This window comes from Athalia rosae, chromosome 8 (genome assembly GCF_917208135.1).
Source record: "Athalia rosae chromosome 8, iyAthRosa1.1, whole genome shotgun sequence".
NCBI classification, from domain to species: Eukaryota; Metazoa; Arthropoda; class Insecta; order Hymenoptera; family Athaliidae; genus Athalia; species Athalia rosae.
In genome coordinates, this window is record NC_064033.1 from 7725696 (window position 1) to 7733630 (window position 7935).

Here is a 7935-nt window from a genome sequence, read left to right on the forward strand (position 1 = left end):
TACTACCCATTAATAGATTAGTGTTATTTATTTGCCGGTATCATCGCCTCCCTCCTGCTCCTGTCGTATTGTGTGAGATTCGAATATACGCGCCTAACGACAAGGAGTCGGGAGGTGGTAACCACGTTCAAAATTTGAGTATGAGGATGTCCCCGCGGCGGAAGGTGTGAGGGACTCTGGGGAAGACAATTGATAAGTCAGGACGTAAGTGCGTTCGTTTGCTAGTTTTACTGAAATATACAACACGAGGCAGTGAATCCAGTGCCATTCATTAAACAGCAGCTGATAAAAGAAAAAAATCTAAAAACCATCATCAGTGACGATCAGCTGTAATTAATCAGATAATATTTCGTGAATTGAACAAGGACTTACGACAATTTTAAAAAGAGAACTCGATACACCGCCTGTACTGAGCACGAGCATCGACACCACGGCCTCCATCATAAATCACTTGATGTACCTGCAAATAAAGAACCGACAAATCAAATAAATGGAAATTCCAAAATATCTCGATCGTACCTGCTGAGGATGTGGTTTTTCCTCATTTCACGGCTAACTTTGGGTTCACCTGCAAAGAAGAAATCAGTATAAAGATAAGTGGAATTTCACCAAGGAAACGATTAGGGAAAATTGTTCCTACCATTCAAGTCCAGTGAATCTCCCCAGAGGACAATTTTACTATAACTATTTTATTTATACAATTATACACCGACTCTTAATTCATTCATATATATATATACAGCGCGTAATACTTACCTGCAACGATTTTACTTTATTCATGTACATGTGTGAAAGGGATGTGTGAATGTTTTATATTCTCTTCGATTTATATTGAATCGTTGTTGCCGTAATAAAGAAATATTATAAAAATCATCACAATTGTCATTCGCCAACCGCATCATTTCAGTTACACATGAATAAATACTAGGATTTGTTTCTACTACGAGGGGATTTGAACCCAGGAACCACCGCGTCGCCTCCGATAAACGTTGAGAGCCCAATATTGGGCCGAGATGATGAACTGCAGTTTTACCATTGCATTGGCAAATGACTTGAGCCAGATCTCGGGTCGAGATACTGAGTTGTGGTTTGACCGCTGCATCGACTACGCATAGTTTAAAATGTGGATAGTTAATGCAATAAATATCCGAGTATGAGCGTGTTTTTATAGGTGACTATTCAGATGTAAAAAAGGGAAAGAAAAAGCCCGTTTATTGTAATATGTTTGAATGCAAAAATATTGAGTCAATCCTAAACATTCACACCTCATTCATACATGTACATAAATAACGTAAAATCGTTGCAGGTAAGTATAAAACACGTTGTATATACAAAAATGAACTAAAAGTCAGTGTATAATTGTATAAATAAAATAGCTATAGTAAAATTGTTCTCTGGGGAGATTCACTGGACTAAAATGGTATGATTAATTTTCCTTAATCGTTTCTTTGGTGAAATTTCACTTATCTTATTAATGTTTTCTTCTTTTCCGGTGAGACCAGAGTTAGCCGTGAAATGAAGAAAAACCACGTCCTCAGCAGGTACGATTGTGATATTTTGGAATTTCGATTTATTTTACTTGTTTATCCTTTAGTTGCAGGTACGTCAAGTGATCTATGATGGAGGCTGTGGTGTCGATGCTCGTAATCAGAACAGGCGATGCGGTGAGTTTTCTTTTTAAAATTGTTATAAGTCTTTGTCTATTTTATAAAATATTATCTGATTACTTCAAGCTGATGGTCACAGGTGATTATTTTTGTATCACTTTCTTTCATTTCAGCTGCCGCCCAATGGATCGCACTGGATTTAATGCTCTGTGTTGTATAATATTTCAATAAACTAGAGAACGAGTGCACTTACGTCCTGACTCATCAATTGTCTTCTCTAGAGTGTCACATCCTTTCATTCCTTCCGACTTTTTGGAAGGTAAGGCATTGTTTTGACTCAGCAATTATCTGACTCAGGTGTCACTATACTTATAGCGGTAAATTCAAATCTTATATCGTTACAAAGTCAGTAACGAGGAATTAGTGCAGCATAAAAATTCGTGGTCAATACATAGTACGGACAATATCAAAGCACGTAACAACTCATTATTTTTTCCTGTTTGAGATATCCAATTGTAATACTCTGCTGTCTATAATTGTAACGATAACATATTTATTGGGACGAATTTCATGTCTTACCAGAAAGGATAAAGGTAACAATAAGGGAAAAATGTGAAAAAAAAGAAAGATGGAAAATAACAAGAAATAAAATAACGAAAGAAATAATAGCAATGACACGGAAAGACAGGTGTCAATGAGTATGACAGAGAAAGGGGTTTCTGTTGTCATTTGGGTGAAAATAATCTTGAAGGGACGGACATGCGTGAAGCATGCGTGGAGCATAGTTGAAAAGGTAGAGAGAAACAAGGGAAAATTAGCATACACATAACACATAAGGTCAGGTCAATAGTAAATTTGTTCTAGAGAGTCGAGAAGTAATAGTCAAATCAGACTACAAAAAGAATTATTACTATTATTTATGTTGAAACATAATTACGTGTACAATTTTTTCTTTTTTATCCTACTCATTCCGAAATCCACATAATAGAATAAATCTTCGAATATAATTATTAATTGATTGAATGTGATCAACCTTACGTATTGCGCCGCAGTACGATCACATCACAATCAAAAGTGCTTATAATCGACCCAGTAGTACCCAATAGAATTTCTTCGTTTTGGTAAAGTCATTTGAACAAAACTAACGCATTGGGCTGCAGTAGCGTTTTATTACGATCATTCTATTTTTCTACCGTAAGTAGCCCGAGAAAGAGAAAGTTTCATGAAATTGCAAAAACGCAACTCAAATAATTATATTTTACATTCAAGTTTTTTTACCAACAAAAAAAGATTTTTATGATTATCGGCGCCCAACGTGGGGCACAAACAAGGTTGAGGTTAATAACAAAAAAAAAAGAAATACAAGTATAAAATGAAAATTAAAAATGTACAGCCCAGACGAACAAACAGAGGTAATGGAAAAATTCAGAACTGAATGGCAGGCCGAATTAAACCGAAAATTTGTGGTTTTGAAAAATCAAATCAAGACAGAAATAACTGAACAATTTAAAGCTCAGACGACAGAGTTCAGTCAGAGAATTGAAAGAACGGAAATAGCAATTGTGGATCAGATAGAAAGTTTCAAAGTATTATTTAAACAAGAAATACAGAAAGTTAATGAGTCGGTAGTGATGCAGTTAGATTTAAATGTATACAAGCAAGAGGTCATAGACAGAATACAAGGTCAAACAGAGATTACTGATAAATCTTCGCGGAGTCAAGAGAGCATATGGAAAAAATAAAATCGTATGTGCGGGACCAAAGAAAAAGAACTGCTGAAGTAGAAAATAAAGTGACAACGATCAATGAATCAGTTATGAGAAGAATAGGACGACCAAACATAATAAATGCGTACAGTTTGGGTACAAATATTAAAATTTCAAGCTTAAGGGTTCAAGTAAAGAAAAGCCGATAAGTTTTCTCAACCAACTAGAGTATTATTGTAAAGCTGAGGAGTTAAATGAAAGCGAAGAAAAAATTGTAATCAGACAGAGTTTGGGGGGCACAGCACGTGAATGATGGGAAATTGTACAAGAACCAGAGGATACATTAGAAACTTTCAAACTCGAATTCCAGCGTAGATTTTGGAGCAAAGCAACGCAAAGAAAAATCAGGAAAATTTTAGAATTCGGATCATACCGAAGAAATATAACACGGGTAGAATATGCAATACAAAAATTCCACTCTGTGAAAGACTTGAAACCAAAGATGACGGTAGCCGAAATAATAGAATGTTTATCACGGCATTACGATGAAACAATTCATAACGCAATGATAACTCGCAGAACTAAAAACCTAGATGGATTGATAATCCCACTTGAAAAATTTGACAATATTCGGAGAATTAATCAGAAGCAGGATACAAATAGAACTTGACGTACGATTCAAGGCCGCGTCACCAAAACACTAAATATTAGGAACAACATAATACATATAATCGACAGTCAAATATACAGCAACCATATTACCAGGAACTCATGCGTCAAGGACATACATATAACGGGCCAAATACAAATGCTCATATTCACATTCTCAGCACTGGTAATGCACACAATATAACGGATACTAATAAACAGGGAAACTATATAAGTGTATGCGGTGTAATCGTGACAAAATAAATAAGAACAGTAATGATGAGTGTTAAGGTGCGTGGTTAGGGATGAGAAAAAAAAAGAGACTGCATTTACCTAAATCAAATCAGAAATGGCTTTATTGCTTAATAGTGAATTACAGACTAAATAAGCTCGCTGCTCATCGTGAGCGGCGTCAATCGCTTACATCGGTCGGAGGAGGAGAGAGCCTTTTTCTAACTCGTCATCGTTCTGTCTCCCTACAGAGCGCCACGCCTCCTTACATTCATACTGTACATACATTTTCTTAAATTAAAATACATTATTACAAGAGATTCAACAGTTTTCGAAATTTTTCAAACTTTTCTTTTCCTAAAGATTTTGTGAGGATATCGGCTATGTTATCATCAGAATTTACTTTTATTACATTTATGATTTTATCCTTTACATGATCATGAACGAAATGATATTGCAATCCAATATGCTTTGATTTTCTGGTATAATTTCCATATTTTGCTATACTAATAGCACCCGAATTATCCTCATACACATCGATTGGTTTTGTTATATCTATATCAAATGTCTCAAGTAAATCTCTTATAGCTACTACTTCACTTATAGCCTCCGATAATGCTACGTATTCTGCAAAGGTAGATGCTTTCGTTACTGATTTTTGCTTACGCGATTTCCAATATACTACATTTCCAAATAATCTGATAACAAAACCAGTCGTTGAATTTCTATCAACTATATCGCCTGCCCAATCGGCGTCAACATAACAATCAAGAATATTCGCATTTGCGTTTTTCTTATAACTTAAACTTAAATCTTTTGTTAAATATACATACTTCAAAATTCTCAATGCATATTTAAAATGTGTTTCATTATAAAAATTTTGAAATCTACTTAAATAATTTACACTAAAACTTATATCTGGCCTTGTGGCTGAACTTATATATAGTAATGCTCCAATAAGGTTTCTATATTTTATATCTCTTTCACAAGTATCAGATTTTTCGATTTTTAAATTTACTTCCATGGGTGTATTATACAACTTAGTATTTTTTAAATTATATTTTTCAATTACGGACTCGATATATTTACTTTGATTCAAATTCATTGTATTGTTACAGATATCATAATTTACACTAATACCAAGATACTCTGCGATTTTACCCATATCTTTCATTTTAAACCTTTTTGATAACAAATCTTTGATTCTTTTTATTTCATTTTCGTTTTTACCGCATATTAACAAATCATCGACATAAATTAGTACGTAAATTGTATCAATTTTATTTTTATAAGTATATAAACAATAATCAATTTTATTTTTATGAAAACCTATTGTTTCCAAAAATGCATCAAGGCATTCATACCAAATCCTTGGACTCTCTTTTAGTCCGTATAATGCTTTGATCAATTTGCACACTCGATTCGTGCCATCTTCAAAACCTATTGGTTGACGTACATATACTTCTGATGTAATTTTACCATTCAAAAAGGCTGTTTCTACGTCCATCTGTTCTATTTTTAGGCCCATTCTACAACAATATGATAACAAAACTTTCAGGGATTGCATTTCAGCTACAGGTGAGTATATGTCATCTATTTCATCAATTTGCTGAAAACCTCGCGCAACTATTCGAGCTTTAAAAATATTATTTATCTTTTTCGTAAAAACCCATTTTAAATCTATAACATCTTTATTTTCGCGATTTTCAACTAATTCCCACGTATTATTTTTATTCAAACTTTCGATTTCTTTATTCATAGCGATTTTCCAATTTTCACGATCAACCGAATTTATCGCCTCCTCAAATGTACAAGGGATATCTACACTACACAAATTTACAAAAGTATTAACATCTTATGTGCATCATATCTATTTGGACAACTTCGACTTCTAGTTGAACCTCTCAAAACTTTAAGATTATTATCGGTATTTTCTAAATTTACTTTATTACTGCCAGCGCTTTCAAAAGTTTCATTTAACGATTCATTTAACAATTCATTTATCGATTCATTATCATCATCTTCGACCTTTATTTCTAAATCAGGATTTTCATTTTTAATTTTTAAATCAGAATTTTTATCTGTAATGTCATCGTCATCAAAATCAATACATTTTACCCCTTCTTCTACAATATCAACATTTCTCGCGACTATTACTCTACCATTTAAAAGTACGCGATACCCAACGTTACTATAACCTATTGAAGTTCCCATTTCAGATTTCCGATCCCATTTTGTCTTTCTTATTTGATCTGGTATTCTAACGAAACATTTACTCCCATATAAGCGTAAATTTGAAACATCCGGTCTTTTTCTGAAGGATATTTCATAATGCGTTTTCTTTTCAAGAGTATTAGCTAGCAAACATCGCGACATATCCATAATTCTTCGATTAAATTGTTCTGCGACCCCATTTAATTCGTGCACATACGTTGGACAAGGATCGATTCTTATACCTTTTTCGCGAGTAAAATCAAATATTTTATTATTTAAATATTCCCTTCCATTATCGCATCTCAAAATTTTAATTTTCTTGCTGGTCAAATTTTCGACTTCGTTGCTATACACCTCAGAACAATCAAAGACCTCTGCTTTCGATTTTATTGTGTATACTCGAGCTATCTTACTGTAATCATCGATAAACGAAACGAAGTATTTTCCGCCTTTGAAACCTGTTGTTTTGAAAGGGCCACAAACATCAGTATTGTACCGGTTTGCTTACAATCGGCAGATTTAATGTGAATGTTGGGCGCCAAGTTGAAATTTAACTAATTTTTAGACTCTTCTTCTTCTCGGTCGATTGGACATACGTCCTTGGGCCGGATACAAAAAATAAATAGGACTGGACTATGATTGCGTCGTAGGAAGGAAGGATTTATAGTGAAACATAGGTTTTTATTCAGGACACACAATTATATAGGAGCGAGAGGAATTTACAAACACTTTTTCTTAAGGCTGATAGGATTTCTTTCCTTTTTTCACAAATTTTAACAGATATCCTTTTTTAGGGACTATCCTATCTATCTTTATAACTCTTTCACGTTTAAGGGTTCTACTATTTGCAGTACTAGGGTCTCTTTTATACTAGTGGAGAACAACCATATCCCGGATTTTAGATACAAGGAGGGAATTTAATGCAACCTCAATGCGTTGACTTTGAGTATTCAATTGAGTTTAGGGGGAAAGATTTTTGAGGTGGTTATAGCTCCGGACAGGCAAAGAAACCGAAGCGTCTCCACGATGCCGGCATGCGAACCAAAAAATAGGGGAAAATCAGAGATCTGGACAGGCAGCGAGACCGAAGCCACTCCGCGATGCCAGCAACTCAGACTGTGCAGGATTTTACGGGTGAAGATCTGGACAGGCAGAGAAACCGAAGCCACTCCGCGATGCCAGCAACTTTACCGGGCAAAAGAAGACTTTTTAAGAGACCTTTTGAAGATCTGGACAGGCAGAGGGACCGAAGCCACTCCGCGATGCCAGCAACTTCGCTAGGTGATCAGGTACAAGGGATATGGTGATCCTGTTTGAGCGAGGAATTCGGTGGATTATATATCCCCTTCATCCTTTTGTTCCCACGAGAGGCCACTATTCGTTCGTCTCCCTCTAGGAGTCACATATTCAACTTATCTTATTTGCTCGGGGCCTTCTGAGGTACTCCCGGCGATCGTGAAATTAAAACAATTGCTAGCTCGCTTCACGTATACTGACCTACACACTTCCGTGGATCGGTATTCGTGTCG